A 16,666-nucleotide genomic window follows, 5' to 3' on the forward strand; every position below is an offset into this window, starting at 1 on the left:
GTTAGGGTACGGGTTAGGGCATGGGTTAGGATTTGGGTACAGGTTAGGGTAAGGGTTAGTGGTAGTGTTAGGGTTAGGGTTCCGGAACAGTTTAGGGTACAGGTTAGGGTACGGTAATGGGTTAAGATTAGGGTACGTGTTAGGGTATGGTTTAGTGTTAGGGTACAGGTTAGGATTAGGGTATGGTTTAGGGTACGAGTTAGGGTTTCGTTTAGGGTTAGGGTTAGGGCATGGGATAGGGTTAGGGTACAGTTTAGGGTATGGCTATGGGTTAGGGTTAGAGTATGTGTTAGGGTACGGGTTAGTGTTAGTGTATGGGTTAGGGTTAGGGTGCAGCTTAGGGTAAGGGTTAGGGTTAAGGTTAGGGAACGGGTATGGATTAGGGTAAGGTTAGGGCACGTTAATAGAATATGGTTATGGTACATGTTAGGGTATGGGTTAGTGTTAGGGTACGGGTTAGGATTAGGGTATGGTTTAGCGTATGGTTTAGGGTTAGGGTACAGTTTAGGGTATGGCTACGAGTTAGGGATAGGGTATGGGGTTGGGTATGGGTTAGTGTTAGGGTATGGGTAAGGATAAGGGTATGGGTTAGGGTACAGTTTAGGGTTAGGGTTAGGGTACAGTTTAGGGTACACGTTAGGGTAATAGTATGGGTTAGGGTATGGGTTGGGGTTAGGGTTAGTGTGTGGGTTAGGGTTATGGTACGGGTTAGGGTTAGGGTACGGGTTAGGGTTACGGTTAGGGTATGCTTTAGGGTTAGGGTATTTATTAAACCTCTCCCACTCTCCAGATGTCAATAAGCACATAAAGGAAAATTACTTGTGGTCCAGCTATGGAGAAGACTTTAGACACTAGGATAAGACAAAGAACACACACATTATCAATAAATCACATTAGGATTTTGTTTTTAACCTGTACATTAAAACACTAGTCCTTAGGAAATCTAATGGAGGCAGAAGCAGTAAAGGGTAGTTTTGTGGGAATAACATCACAGATTTCCTGTAGAATACACAGATTTTGACTGGTTAGAAAGTGAAGGAGGAATGCTTTTGTTCTGAAGATTATAAACCCTCTTCTAAATTGAGCTGTTATTGGAAGTTAGAAATTTTTTGTTGCTGTTGTATTGCTTTGTGTTTTCATGATTATTCTGCCTGCATCTCCCTTGTTAAACCTTTGATTTGGGGAAGAGTGCCATTACTGGAAATGACTTTACAGAATTATTCTGAAAAACAAAAGGAAATGGTTCTCACCTAAATATTAAGAAATAAACTCTGTACTGGTGTACTAACAGAATTATGATTCAGGGATAATAATTGTATGAAATGTAATTAAACACACAATATATATTTTTTTCTTTGAAATTTCCATTGTTACTTTTTTTTTTTTTTTTAGATGTTGGGGGTAGGAGTTTATTAATTAATTTATTTATTTTTGCTGTGTTCGGTCTTCATTTCTGTGCGAGGGCTTTCTGTAGTTGTGGCAAGCAGGGGGCCACTCTTCATCGCAGTGCACGGGCCTCTCAATATTGCGGCCTCTCTTGTTGTGGAGCACAGGCTCCAGACGCGCAGGCTCAGTAGTTGTGGCTCACGGGCCCAGTTGCTCCATGGCATGTGGGATCTTCCCAGACCAGGGCTTGAACCCGTGTCCCCTGCATTAGCAGGCAGATTCTCAACCACTGCACCACCAGGGAAGCCCCTCCATTGTTACTTTTTAAAAGTACAATTATAATTCACGTTCTTTGTAACACGTGAAATTGAAAAAGATTAAAGGAAAGGAAAATATTTTACCACTTGCCAACCTTTCCTACTCCCTGAAACGACCAGCATAATATGTAGCTTTCTCGTTTTATCCAGGTGTTCCTTACATCTGGAACATCATGTTTCTCACTGTATAAAAACAGATTAAGTTCTCACAATTTTTATAGGCTACAAAAGAGTCCATAGAAAAGAAATAACAAGTTTTTCAGAGTTAGCATTTTGAGGGAGACTCAGGTTACATTCTGTTTTATTTTCTTGTTCTGCTAATATGTTTTAAGCGCAGAAAAATATTTTTTCAAATACACACACACAAAATTAAGTTACTGGTAAGGATTAGGGTTTAGGGTATGGGTTAGGTACGGGTTAGGGTACTGGTTAAGATTAGGGTACAAGTTAGGATTAGGGTAGAGGTTAGGGTATGGGTTAGGGTACAGGTTAGGGTTAGGGTTCGCTTTAGAGTTAGGGTACTTTATAAACCTCTCCCACTATCTGGAAATCACTTAGCACGGAAAGGAATATTACTTGCGGTCCAGCCAAGGAGAAGACTTTAGACACTAGGATAAGACAAAGAACACACATATTATCAATAAATTACATTAGGATTTTTTTTAACCTGTACTTTAAAACACTAGTCCTTAGGAAATCTAATGGAGGCCGAGGCAGTAAAGGGTAGTTTTATGGGAATAACATCACAGATTTCCTGTAGAATACACAGATTTTGACTGGTTAGAAAGTGAAGGAGGAATGCTTTTGTTCTGAAGATTATAAACCCTCTTCTAAATTGAGCTGTTATTGGAAGTTAGAAATTTTTTGTTGCTGTTGTATTGCTTTGTGTTTTCATGATTATTCTGCCTGCATCTCCTTGTTTAACCTTTGATTTGGGGAAGAGTGCCATTACTGGAAATGACTTTACAGAATTTTTTTCAAAATCAAAAGGAAATGGTTCTCACCTAAATATTAAGAAATAAACTCTATACTGGTATACTAACATAATTATGAATCAGGGATAATAATTCTATGAAATGTAACTAAACATACAATATATATTTTTTCTTTGAAATTTCCATTGTTATTTTTTTTAAAGGACTTCAAATGCTTGGCTATTTATTTATTTATTTATTTATTTATTTATTTATTTATTTATGGCTGTGTTCGGTCTTCATTTCTGTGCGAGGGCTTTCTCTAGTTGTGGCAAGCGGGGGCCACTCTTCATTGCGGTGCGCGGGCCTCTCACTATCGCGGCCTCTCTTGTTGTGGAGCACAGGCTCCAGACGCGCAGGCTCAGTAGCTGTGGCTCACGGGTCTAGCTGTTCCGCGGCATGTGGGATCTTCCCAGACCAGGGCTCGAACCTGTGTCCCCTGCATTAGCAGGCAGACTCTCAATCACTGCGCCCTCATTGTTACTTTTTAAAATTACAATTATAATTCACGTTCTTTGTAACGAGTGAAATTTAAAAAGATTAAAGGAAAAGAAAATATTTTATCACTTGCCAACCTTTCCTACTCCCTGAAACGACCAGCATAATGTGTAGCTTTCTCATTTTATCCAGGTGTTCCTTACATCTGGAACATCATGTTTCTCACTGTAGAAAAATAGATTTAGCTCTCACAATTTTTATAGGCTACATAAGAGTCCATAGAACAGAAGTACCAAGTTTTTCAGAGTTAGCTTTTTGAAGGACACTCAGGTTACATTCTGTTTTATTTTCTTGTTCTGCTAATATGTTTTAAGCCCAGACAAATATTTTTTCAAATACACAAACACAAAATTAAGTTATTGGTAAGGATTAGGGTTTAGCGTACGGCTTAGTGTATGGGTTAGGGTACTGGTTAGGGTTAGGGTACAAGTTAGGATTAGGGTAGAGGTTAGGGTATGGGTTAGGGTACAGGTTAGGGTATGGGTTTGGGTACAGGTTAGGGTTAGGGTACGCTTTATAGTTTCCCCATGTAGGTTATGACAGAATGTTGAGTAGTCTTCTCTTGGTATTCCGTAGGTCTTTGGTGATTATATACTTCGCCTGTGTTTGTATATCTCTGTTAACCCCAGTAACCTAATGTATCCAATCCTCACACCTTTCCATTGGTGAAACATAAGTTTGTGTAATGAATCTGTGCTTGCCTTTCTCTGTGGAAATATCTTCACTGGTATCAATTTTTAGGTAACACCTCTATGTGATATCATAGGATATGTGTCTTTCACTTTCTGACTTACTACAAGTTGTGTGATCACCTCTAGACTCATCTATGGTGCTACAAATGGCATTGTGTCATTTTTTTTCCTTGGCTAATATTCCATCTGTACATGTACCAGTTCTCTTTGTCCACTCATCTGTTGATGGACTTATTGGTTGCTTCCATGTCTTGGCTATTGTAATACGGCTGCAATGCAGATTTGCCTGCCTGTGTCTTTCCAATTCTGTCTTCTTAGGTTATAGGCCCAGGAGTGGGCCTGCTGGACCATATGGTAGCAAAATGTTTACCATGTAAAGGCACCTCCATTCTGCTCTCATTAATGGCTCTTACCAGGTCACGTCCCACTTAAATTTGAGGGTATGCCCTTCTCCACAAACCCTTCAGCATTTATTGCTTATAGTTTTTTGCTGAAGTTTATTCTGACTGGTGTGAGCTGGTACCTGTTTGTGGTTGGATTTGCATGCGTCTCATAATCCCTTGAAATTAAGCTTTCAGGCATGTCCTTTTTTTTCTTAAAACTGTGAGTACAGCTTACCTCTTCATATTGTTTTCTTGAAGTATGTGCCACATTTTGAAATATTTTGGCCATTACCTCCCTCAAGACATTTTGAGGGCAGGTTTCATTTACAGCCCAATAGTACTTGTGCATATGAAGTGACCCTTAGCCCAGGTTTTAAAGCTGCTGTTGCAGGTAACGGGCAGAGGGCGGCAGCATTTCTGCTTTCCCCACTCTGGTAACTAGGGAAACAGGCCTTCCTGCCAGTGGTTTTCCTCGGTTATAAATAAGAGAGGATTGTGCCCGGATAAACCCCCAAATGCTCATGTCTCCTTACTTATGTTTGTTTTTGAAATTGAATTTATATTTTTTATTGGAGTCATATTCCGTTGTGTACATGGACCACTTCTTCTTCGTGCATTCCTCTGTTGATGGACATTTTCGTTGCTTCCAAGTGTTGGCTATGGTCAATATTGCTGGAGTGCAGGATTGCCAGCCTGTGTCTTTTTGATTCTCATCCTCTCAGGCGATAGGCCCGGCAGTGGGTAGGCTTGATTGAATGGTAGCTCAATATTTACCTTTTCAAGGAATATCCTTTGTGTTCTCATTACTGGCTCTTACCATGTCCCACTTTGAACTGAGGGTACGCATTTCTGCACAACCCCTTCAGCATTTATTGTTTGCAGGATTTTTGCTGATGGACATTCTGACTGGTGTGAGCTGATAGGTTTTTGTAATTTGGATTTGCATGTCTTTAATAATTCCTAATGTTCAGCATTTCGCTATACCTTTTTTTAGTTCTCTTAAACAAAAAACAGAAAAAAACAGTGAGTACAATAAACCTCTTGAAATTGCCCTCTTGGAAGGCTTCCCTCTTTTGAATTTTTTGGTCGATTTTCGACCCCAGGATGTTTTTGGAGTGCAGGTATCATTTACAGGCCTGCAATGAGTGTGAATATTTAGTGACTATTAGCACTGGGTTTAAGGCTGCTGTTGTGGGAAACGGCCACAAGGCGGCAGCATTTCTCCATTCCCAAATCTGGTTACTAGGGCAGCAGAGCCTTTTTGGAAGTCCTGTTCCCAGGTTGTAAATTAGAATGGAATGTGCCAGGAAAAAAACTCCGTAAGTTTATGTCACATTATTTCTTGTTCTTTGTTTTAGTTTTTTTAATCGGGGTAATGACTAGAATATTGGTTGTCCTAGGTATACACAATCTGAGTAATTTTTACATATATATATAATGCCTAATGGAAATATCTCAGATGGTCTATTTTGTGTTTTTTCTTTAATTTTACTTACAAAATTGTGACCATTTTTTAACTCAAAAGAGGAGAATCTTAAAAATTAATTAAAAAGACATTCTCAGTAGTCTAAGATTCAGAGTGACTTGGCAGAGAAAATTGCTGAATGGTCTGATAACAGTGCTGGTATGCTTGGCTATTGTTAACACTTTCCATTTGAGTTTCTCTTCCTTGAAATTACAAGAACTATATGACTGAAGAGAAAGATTGATAATTAGGAATATTCTGCTTGCTTTTTATATAGCCTATTGAAGAACATTTTGATTAATTATTTGGAGGTCATAGGAAGGAAACTTCATGATCTAACTTTTTTTCTAAGTAGTGTTGCAACACAAAGCTATGACTTCAAAAGGAAATTTGAAATGACCTATTTTTTTTGGCATCTCAATCCAGATATCTGTCAGTAAAATGAGTCACTTTGCAGTCAAATGGGTGGTCAGCAGTATAGTTTTTTATTGGGAAGCTGAAAGACGCCATTGCCATGCAGAGCATCTGCAGTGTTCACGTCTATATTTGAGCATCTTTCGTTTTCCCAAGGTGTACAGATGAGAAGAAGGAAGGCAGAGAAATGCACTTGAATAAAACTTTTCAAGATGGATAGAACAGAGAGCATTCCCAGGGGCAGGTCAAGTTCAACCCAAGAACAACTTTCTCAGTGCTTTCACAACTAGTTAACATACAAGACCAGTAGTAACTCAGCTCTCAAATCAGTGCTGAAATCAAGCAGAAGGTTGTTAATATTGATACGGTTAACATACATCAAACAGGATTACTGAATTTTCTGAATCCAAAAGTTCTCCACAGTGTTGACATTTCCTTACTGAACTCCCAGGAGTGTTTGGTTTCAAAGGCTGTTGGGCTCAAGTCGCATTTTGTTTTAAATAATCCTTCATAAAAATTTCAGCTTTCAGTCTAATATGATTGAAACCCAGCTTGAGTGTGTTTTATAATGCACTGAAGTGGAAAGGCTATGGGCATTGAATTATTCAAAACATGGTAGGCGAAGGAGTGATATGTGAGGAGGAGGTGATCAAAGAAATGAGTGAGACTTGAAATGTCTTCTTATCTCATTTTATTTACCTTTTAGAACTCTTCCGAATATTAGAGGAAAGAATTCAATATCAATTTTCACCTGTCACGTTCCACACTTCAATGATTAATGAATGTCAAATTTGACCACAGTTTTCTGTACCACCTGCTCTGCAATAATATTTCTGAACCTTTATTAAAAATGTAAAATTGTCATTGAATTTCCAAATATGATTCTGCAGTGGCTAATTCAGCTTGTTTTATTAATAAGCAAGTTCTGATGAGTAATACTAATTTAATACGCCTGCATGTAAGGTTAAAGTGTAAACTATTCCCGCCGAAGGTGATGAGATATGACTGCGATGTGGTGGTAGGGCACTCAGCTTCCTGAATGAACCCTGCAAGCACACAGTTCTTGGGAGAAACCAGTACTTCATATAGTAGCAAATCTGACATTATTTTGCATGTCTCCTGTAGCAGTGGAATGCGCACACACACACACACACACACACGATCATGGGTGAAAAAACACACATGTGCACCTTAGATGCTTACATTAATTTCTGAATATACTTCTCCGGAAAGAAAAAGCTTTACTGATGATTTGTATTTTTATAGTTTGTTATTTTATCCATACTAAAACACTTCATGAAATCACTTCCTGTTTTGTTGTCCATGGAATCCTTTCAATTTTGAGATGCTAAATATAAATCGAAATAATGATTATAGTCCTTGGCCATGAAAGACTAAGTTACAGAGAACTCGGTGACTGGAGGTCAGCGCTGCCACGGAATTATTCTCTGCTCCAGAGACCATCAGAATATCACTGTGTACCCACTTAAGGATAGAATGATGCTACTGAGAAACTAGCTCTCTTTTATTTCTACTAAAAGGAGAGGACAGTAGGGGACCTTGGCTGCGTGAGTGTATGAGACTTTCTCTGTTCTGTACAATAAGCCAAAAACAATACATGAAATAGCCTCGTGCCTTTTGTCTTTTGTACCCAGCTCTTTCCTGTATTGCTCCCGATCAATTATACTTAAATCAACAAGAGTTGCTTGAACATTTTGACAGTTATGTTCCCCATACCCTGAAGCATTTTTAAAGGGTTACTGAGATAAAGCTATTTCAAAAAATACTCCCTCCAACTTTTTTCAGGGTGGCATCAATGAAAGTAACTTAGAGGAAAAAAACTCCACCTTGAGTTCCTGGCCTACCACTCTAAGGCCAGGCAAGCATAAACTTTCATAGCAAAAGCTAAGTTTGCTCCCTGTTGAGAATTTGGTTTCCATGGTCTTATATAAAAAGTATATGGAGACTTTAATTCCCTATAAGCCCTTTCCAAAGAGTAAATACAGTTCATCATTCATAAGAGATGATGAAAATTACAATTTTTTTGAATAGGGGGAATATATATTATATATAATATATATATTTATTTTTAATATATATATATATATAAAGTTACTAGTCAGAGTCCTAACATGGATTTTTCTTACTTACCAAGAATGAACAGTAAGTTGATCTCTAAACACAATAAAGCACCTGGTCATAGCAGAATCATAACAAATATTTGATATCAGAATGAATTCACTGTTCAGGTGTAAAGAGGGAATACCTTCAGTTTTCCTCTTTCTGGCACCCCATTATTGCATCCTGGACAGAGGGGATTTTCTTGACTTTAATCTAAAGGAGAAATGTTCACTTTTGTTAAGATGGAAATTGATAACCTCAGTAAGCAGAGGCACTGTTTTTATTTGGCTGAATTCATGTTTCTAGTGATAATTCAAGGTGTAATAGGGTTTTCTCTGCCACTCCAAAATCTGAAAATTATAATCATCTCACCAGAGTTTCAGGACGGTCCATTACCTATTCTGTGGAAAGGATATTCAAAATACAATGCATCATCAATGTCTTCTTTGACTTATTAATCAATGGACAACTACTGAGTTATCTTATCCTTGCTTCAAAAAAAAAAAGAAAGAAAAGAAAAGAAAACCACAAACACAAAAAACTCTTAACGATGAAAACGTATTATGCCAGGCCTTACTATGGCCTGGCTCGGAAATTTAGTTTAGCTTTTGTGAATATACCAAGGAAAGAGGACCTAGGTGTATCTTATTCCCACAGGCCACCAATAAATATTTACTTAATGGAGAAAAAATTAATATATAGTGTAGGAGAGAACCTGACAGATGCTTAACATTATTGAGTGATAGCAATGCCCAAACTCATCTGTGATCAAACACTATGAAGTAACCTCCTAAGGATAAACTTATTACAAATAAGAAGTGAACATTATGTATCTCCAATTATGGAGATACTTTCAGTTGTAGGACTGAGCACACCTGTCCTTGCTGGCAGTCAGCAGGGGTGCTCTCAGCTCCTAGAGGTCACCCACCGTCCTTGCCACATGGCCCCTCCATCTCTAACTCCAGGAACGGAGACTCTTCTTCCATGTTGAATCCTCCTCTCCCTTTAATTCTGACTTCTCTACCGCTGAATTCCAGACTCAGGTTTAAAGGGCTCCCTTGATTTGATCAGGTCCATCAGGGTGATTCCCCTATCTTAAGGTCAACTGATTTGGGACCTTAATTGCATCTGCAAAATCCCTGCAAAGTAGCACTTAAATTAGTGTGATTGGATCATTGGAGGAAGGTGTGTATTCAGCAGGGGACGTCCATCCTAGAGGCAGTCTTAGAATTCCACCTACTGCACTCACCAATGCCAAAGTGAAAGCTTTGCTTATCTGCTGGTGCCTGACTTACGTCCTCCCCTGTGTGACAGAGGATGTCACAAGCCTGCATCTGACATTAAAAATGCTGCTCCCTAAAGAGGGAGGGAAGGCACAACCTTGACTTTATCCTCTTGATGAGAGTGATGTTTCATGGTGTTGGGAAGATTTTCATTGGGTCAATTGCCTGATTGAGACATGAGTGAGGTGACAAATAACAGGCATTAATGTCTCTTTTTTAATGGTATGATGAATGGTCTAAGAGAAGGGTCAGCAAAGTGTAGCCAGCCGCCTGTTTTTGTAAATAAATTATTGGACCACAGCCAGGCCAGTTCATTCATGAATTTTCTCTGGCTCCTTTTGTGTTGAGTAGTTGTGACAGAGACCTAACGGTCCACAAAGCCAAAAATACTCCCTGGCCCTGGCCACCCCTGATCTAAGACCATTCCCACAGTCCTCTGATGATAAGAATCACCTGGATCATTGGTTAAAAAGACAATTTCTGGGTCCAGCTTGGAACCCCTGAGTCAGAATCTCCAGGGTAGGGGCTTTGGGAGGGTAGAGAGAACAAGCTTCCCAGGTGATTCTTATCCCCAGGGAACTACTGGTCTCAGGTGTGCCTGCTTACCAGGTAAGGAGGAGGTTTTAAAAGAGGCAGTGGGGGAGGGTTGGGGGGAGTTTGCCTTGGAGAGCACAGGCCTCACGGTTTCACTGCTTGGACTGCATCCCAGCTCCGCTTCTCCCTGAGCTTTACCACCTCAGGTAAGTGACTTTTAACCCTGTTTCCTCTGCTGAGAAATGAGGGTAACGGTGCTGTGCCCGGTTGGCAGTGTGTGTATATACGCTGAGAGCCTAATACAGTGCTCGGTAGTGGTCACCCTCACTAAGAGGAGCAGCGCCGTGTAAACACAGAAGACCCCACTATGGAGACATCTCCTAAACAAGACAGGCCCAGCAGGGCTTCTCAGCAGTCCACGGTGTGGAGCTGTTTTCCTCAGAAGGAAAAACTCCCTTAAAGGAATCTCCTATTACGTTCAGGACAGTATAAGGCCCTTTAGAAACTCAGTTCTCCACAGAATGCTGAGTATTGCAAGAGGTTATCATTGGCTGTTTTTGGATATAGCTGAGTTTGCAAAGGAATATTTAATTTCATGATTGAAAACTCTGGTACTTAGCACGAGACATACATACATTTATATATATATATATATATATATATATATATATATATATATATATTGTTTCTGAGGTTAATGTTTTTAAAAACTCTTTGCCTGACGAGATCAAGCAATTTCAGCCATTCGTGTAACAGTTGAAAGACAGTTTTTAGATAAATTGCCCATAAATCCTTGCAAGATACAGGACCCGATAATACTTCAGGTTACCAGGGAGTTTCATATTTTAATAAAAGGGAGAAAAAGTTAATCTTGAATCTTTTAGTCCGATGACCAAAGAATTGTTCCATTGATTTTGTTCAGCTGCTCAGGTAGGTGTGCAGTTGATCCTGATTTGATCTTTTTTAAAGTTTCCTTTTTCTGGGAAGTATTAATTCGAATATAGTATGGGTAATACTGGAATACTAGAGCCGCTTTAAAGCCACTTTACACAGCTAGGGTAGTTCCCTCTTAAAGTTTTCACAAATATAGAACTTGAGTTTGCTGTATGTTTGCCTCTTTTTAACAGAAGAGGGAGGTAAAGGCTTGACTAAACAATATACTTAAAACCCAGACTAGAGGGAAATGGATTCATATTCTTAGAGGAACAGGTAAACGAACAGGGTGAATTCTGCCAGGTATGAATTAGGTTTGTGAAGGAAGGAAAAAAAGCACAATTGGCAAGTGAGTGTGCTTTGCTGATTTCTTTATTTTTAAACTTAGTTTTAAAAGAAAGTACCAGTGGGACCCGAAGAAAATGAATCTGCAGAGAGCAGGTGGAGGGGTATTCTTCATTTTTATTACATGCAGTGTTGGAATCGTGCTGTGCCCTGAAACACAGCTGGATGAACAGGGTAGTTCAGGGTCTGTCTGGATTAACTGTGGATTAACTCCCTAAGCAAATTTCTAGGTTGCCAGGCCGGCTGGTTGAGCTCCAGGCTAGTGGCTAGTGATGCCGTGTTATTCCTTTCTGCTCACCTCAAGGTGAAAATCCGGAAGTGCCGACCACCAGTAGTTGCATGTACCCCTTTTGGGATGTCCAATGCTGAGAGATTCTCTTGGGCTCATGTCTCCTGTGCAGATGCTCCCCCCCACACACCCCCGCCAAGCTCCCAGAGTTCCCATGGCTCACCCCTGGTGCCAGCCAGCAGCCACGGACCTGCCTGTAGGCTCTCGTGAAGGCCTGCTGCTCATCCTGAAAACCTGCTGCTAATAGAGAATTCAGAGGAGCTGCTCCTAACGGGGCGCCATCTTGGCTAGAGGCTGTTTATATCTTCTGTGGGCTTTGCCTCCGTGGTTTCCAAGGGGGCAGATGGGAACTGCCGGGCCTTATTTGATGGGAGGCATGACTGTCTGGGCTAGGTTCACCTCAGAGATTCATTGTTTTCCTGATAGGTATGAGTGATAATTTTGTTTGCTTTGTATTGTATGTGGGTGGTATCATGGAAATACTTGGGGATGGTAATCATTAGAGTCAGCTGAACTGAGTTTGCTGTCACTTAGCAGTGTGATCTTGGACAGGTCTTTTAACCTTTCTGGTCTGCATCTGTAGAATGGGAATTATAATACTAGTCTTATTTTCCTCTGAGATTGTCATGAAGAGAGTGAAATACATATACAAAAGTGCTTTCAGAACGGCAGTGTACTCTGTATACAGTGTGTGTGGCAGATAGCATCCCAGTTTGAATTTCAATGAGATTCAGAACTGTGATTAGCAAGGCAAGCAGAGCCAGGGTGGGGTGAGGCAGGCAGGGTGGGTAGGGCGCTAAGTGAAGGAGGCGCTCCCTCACGGGGGTGTTTACATGCGGCTCTGAAGCAGCCAGACGCTGGGAGTCGGTGTCTCCTTAAATTTTGCACTGTACTCACCCTGCTTGCCTCACCCACATCCCTGTCCTGAGTGAAAGTAAACTACATGCCCATGAAAATTATACATGTGATACACTTTTGTTGTAACAAAGTCCACCAGTACCTAATTAACCTTGACAGATGTTACCGCTGGGACAATTTCTGGGGTGTCTTTCCTGGCGTTTTTCATACATGTACAACCTTAAACTAGCTTTTGTTCTCACCTCATTTCAGGGTCCCTTTCGTGACTAAAATCGTTGGAGAGTAGAAAACAAACACCTCTGAAGAGAAAAGGGCTTAAGGGTGTAAGGGGAATGACCAGGAAGCCATTCCTGGTCTTTCTCAACTAAGCCCCCCACCACATATCACACCCCAACCAGCCCATTTCATACACACACACACACACACACACTCTCTCTCTCTCTCTCTCTCTCTCTCTCTCTCTCTCTCTCTCTCTCTCTCTCTCTCTACTCTGGGAACTCCTAGAATCAGCCTCTTCCTGACCCACCCTCTGGTACTCCAGAGCTCAGTCTCCTGAACATGGAAAGCACAGCCTATTCCTGCCTTCGCCTGCTCTTTGGGTCTAACCAGGACTCCCTGCTCTAGCCTCCCAACACTCTGTCAGGAACCTCACCATTCCACCACCACCACCCCACAGCCCATCACACAACCCACCACTTCTGCACAGCCTTACCCTAACATATTAGGGTGGAGGGAACAACCCTCAAGGCACACACATACACCTCATGCAAACTTAACACTTGGTAGGTTTCATCCTTCCCTGCATCTCATGCTGTACGGAATCCAGGATCTCAGCAAAGAGGCACCATAATCTTAACCTGATCTGTCATTCTAGTCAACTCAGCAATGGGTCATCAGCACAACAAATCCGACTTTCCCTGCCAACCAAAGTCTGGCTCTGAGCTGACGTCACCCTTCACTTCTGGCTTGCTAGTGTAGTAACTATATCACATGCCTGGACTCACCGAATCATCAGATACGATTCTGTGTGGCATTCTTCCTTCTCTAACTAGAAAATTCACTCAAACCATAGGGATCCCAGATCTGGACCATATGTCATTTTTCCAGGAAGCACCAGACTTCTGAGCCCCTCCACAGCTCTGAAGCCGAGGCACAGAGATGTCAGCTAGGCCTTGACAGTCAGTGATGTCCGCCATAAGCTGAAGTTCTTCCCTCATAGTGATGCGTCTTCCTGTTGCCACAAGTGTCCCACTAGGTGAACGCATCAAATCTTTTCATGTACAAGTGGTAAGTTGAGTGGATCATTACTTTACACAAACCCAGAGGGAAAAATCCACATGGGTGGAAGAGAGAACTGATCAAATACCAAGGATCTAGACCAAACCTGTAGCACGTGGTTCCAGTGCTAAGTGGGGATACACAGAGAAACACAGCAGCAACCACAGGAATGACAGATAATTGCAAAAACAAGAAACAATGCACTAAAGTTTACTCCCGGTGACATGAACAACACTGAACTTCTTACATGAGGTGGCAAGTTGGTTTGCAACTAAAAAGACCATTCTACAGGGAAGGTGGAAACAGAGGCTGTTCTGGGCTGCAGGAAACACTACTGAGCCTGGTGGTGGGGCTCAATCGATCACTCACTAACCTGGGCCAAGAGTTAACTGCTTAGAGCCAAGGTTTACTCATCTGTAAAATGGGAAGGGCAAATGGAAATAGAATAGCCATTGCAATTGAAGGCATATGGGCCTTTAAGCAAACCTAGATCTCAATATGGTCACATAATGAGTAACAATGAGTTTTACTCCCTGAGGTAGTAAAATGGTAATAATACCCAACCTCAGAAGGTTATCACAAAAATTGAGTGAAGTGCTCATTATAGTACCAAACACACAGGGAATATCCAATAATTAAAAACACCTATTGAGTTAGTGTTTTATATACTGCCAGACATGGTGCTGAGTACCTTGTATGCTTTATCTTGTCATACTTTTTTTTTTTTTGAGGTGGACCATTTTTAAAGTCTTTATTGAATTTGTTACAATATTGCTTCTGTTTTTTTTTTTTTTTGCGGTATGCGGGCCTCTCACTGTTGTGGCCTCCCCCGTTGCGGAGCACAGGCTCCAGACGCGCAGGCTCCGGACACGCAGGCTCAGCGGCCATGGCTCACGGGCCCAGCCGCTCCGCGGCATATGGGATCCTCCCAGACCGGGGCACGAACCCGTATCCCCTGCATCGGCAGGCGGACTCTCAACCACTTGCGCCACCAGGGAGGCCCTGCTTCTGTTTTTTTTTATGTTTTGGTTTTTTGGCCCTGAGGCATGTGGGATCTTGGCTCACGGACCAGGCATGTGGGATCTTGGCTCACGGCTCTTGTGCTGATCAAACCCGCACCCCCTACATTGGAAGAAGTCTTAACCACTAGACTGCCAGGGAAGTCCCTATCTTGTCATACTTGATTTGTCTACCCTTCAAGACTTTTATAAAGATAAACATGTTTTTATATAAAAATAAGAGCACAGGAAAATTCCTAGAAAGAGATACATAAAAATGCTTATTAGCACAGAAATGATTATCTCCTGGTGTAAGGAATATGAGCTCGTTTTGCTTAACTGCTTTTTCCAAAATTTTCTATAAACATCACTTACTGAGGTATATTCTGATTTGGTTTTTCCTTTTTAATGCCGAAATACAATGAAATTAGGATATTGCTCACAGGTAACAGCCCCCTATATGAGCTGTTTCTTTTGGAGGTCAGAGCTAATAAAAGCTTTGCCTTCCCTGAGGAGCTGCCATGTGCTTATTTTAATAAGAATTACCTGACTTAGCCCCTTCTCCACTTAGCCACCAGGGAGTACAGAGCCAGAATTTTAGTTCAGTCATTCAATTAGGTCCTTATTCTTTGCACATTTCTATTTTAATTCCCCGTCTTGACTTCCTATTCTAATTTATATGTCCTATCCTGGTTTTGTATTTATTTATATTTTACTACTTTTATCAATGTGTATTATAAAGTTGTGGTGTACAAATCTTTGTAGAATGAAGCCAGGCACATGTAACATAAACAACTGATGACTTAGAGTCATCAAAGTGCTACTGTCCATGCATTTCATGCTGCATTTCACAGAGTTTTTGGTTAGGACATTAAATGATAGAATTACAACCTTTAAATTCTATCTTAAATTTTTTTTTAAATGTAGAACTACAACACCTCCCTATAAGAACATAAGAAAATCCACCAGAGGGCAGACAGCAGAAGAGAACTACAATCATGCAGCCTGTGGAACAAAAACCACATTCACAGAAAGATAAGACAATATGAAAAGGCAGAGGGCTATGTACCAGATGAAGGAAGAAAAGAAAACCCCAGAAAAACAACTAAATGAAGTGGAGATAGGCAACCCTCCAGAAAAAGAACTCAGAATAATGATAGTGAAGATGATCTAGGACCTCAGAAAAAGAATGGAGGCTAAGACTGAGAAGATGCCAGAAATGGTTAACAAAGACCTAGAAGAATTAAAGAACAAACAAACAGAGATGAACAATACAATAACTGAAATGAAAAATATACTAGAAGGAATCAATAGCAGAATAACTGAGGCAGAAGAACGGATAAGTGACCTGGAAGACAGAATGGTGGAATTCACTGCTGCGGAACAGAATAAAGAAAAAAGAATGAAAAAAATGAAGACAGCCTAAGAGACCTCTGGGACAACATTAAATGCAACAACATTCGCATCATAGGGGTCCCAGAAGGAGAAGAGATAAAGGATCCGAGACAATATTTGAAGAGATTATAGTCGAAAACTTCCCTAACATGGGAAAGGAAATAGCCACCCAAGTCCAGAAAGAGCAAAGAGTCCCATAAAGGATAAACCCAAGGAGGAACATGCTGAGATGCATAGTAATCAAATTGACAAAAATTAAAGACAAAGAAAAATTATTGAAAGCAGCAAGGGGAAAATGACAAATAATATACAAGGGAACTCCCATAAGGTTAACAGCTGATTTCTCAGCAGAAACTCTACAAGCCAGAAGGGAGTGGCATGACATATTTAAAGTGATGAAAGGGAAGAAACTACATCCAAGATTACTCTACCCAGCAAGGATCTCATTCAGATTCGATGGAGAAATCAAAAGCTTTACAGACAAGCAAAAGCTAAGACAATTC

The sequence above is a fragment of the Mesoplodon densirostris genome, chromosome 3, assembly GCF_025265405.1.
Source record: "Mesoplodon densirostris isolate mMesDen1 chromosome 3, mMesDen1 primary haplotype, whole genome shotgun sequence".
Taxonomy (NCBI): domain Eukaryota; kingdom Metazoa; phylum Chordata; class Mammalia; order Artiodactyla; family Ziphiidae; genus Mesoplodon; species Mesoplodon densirostris.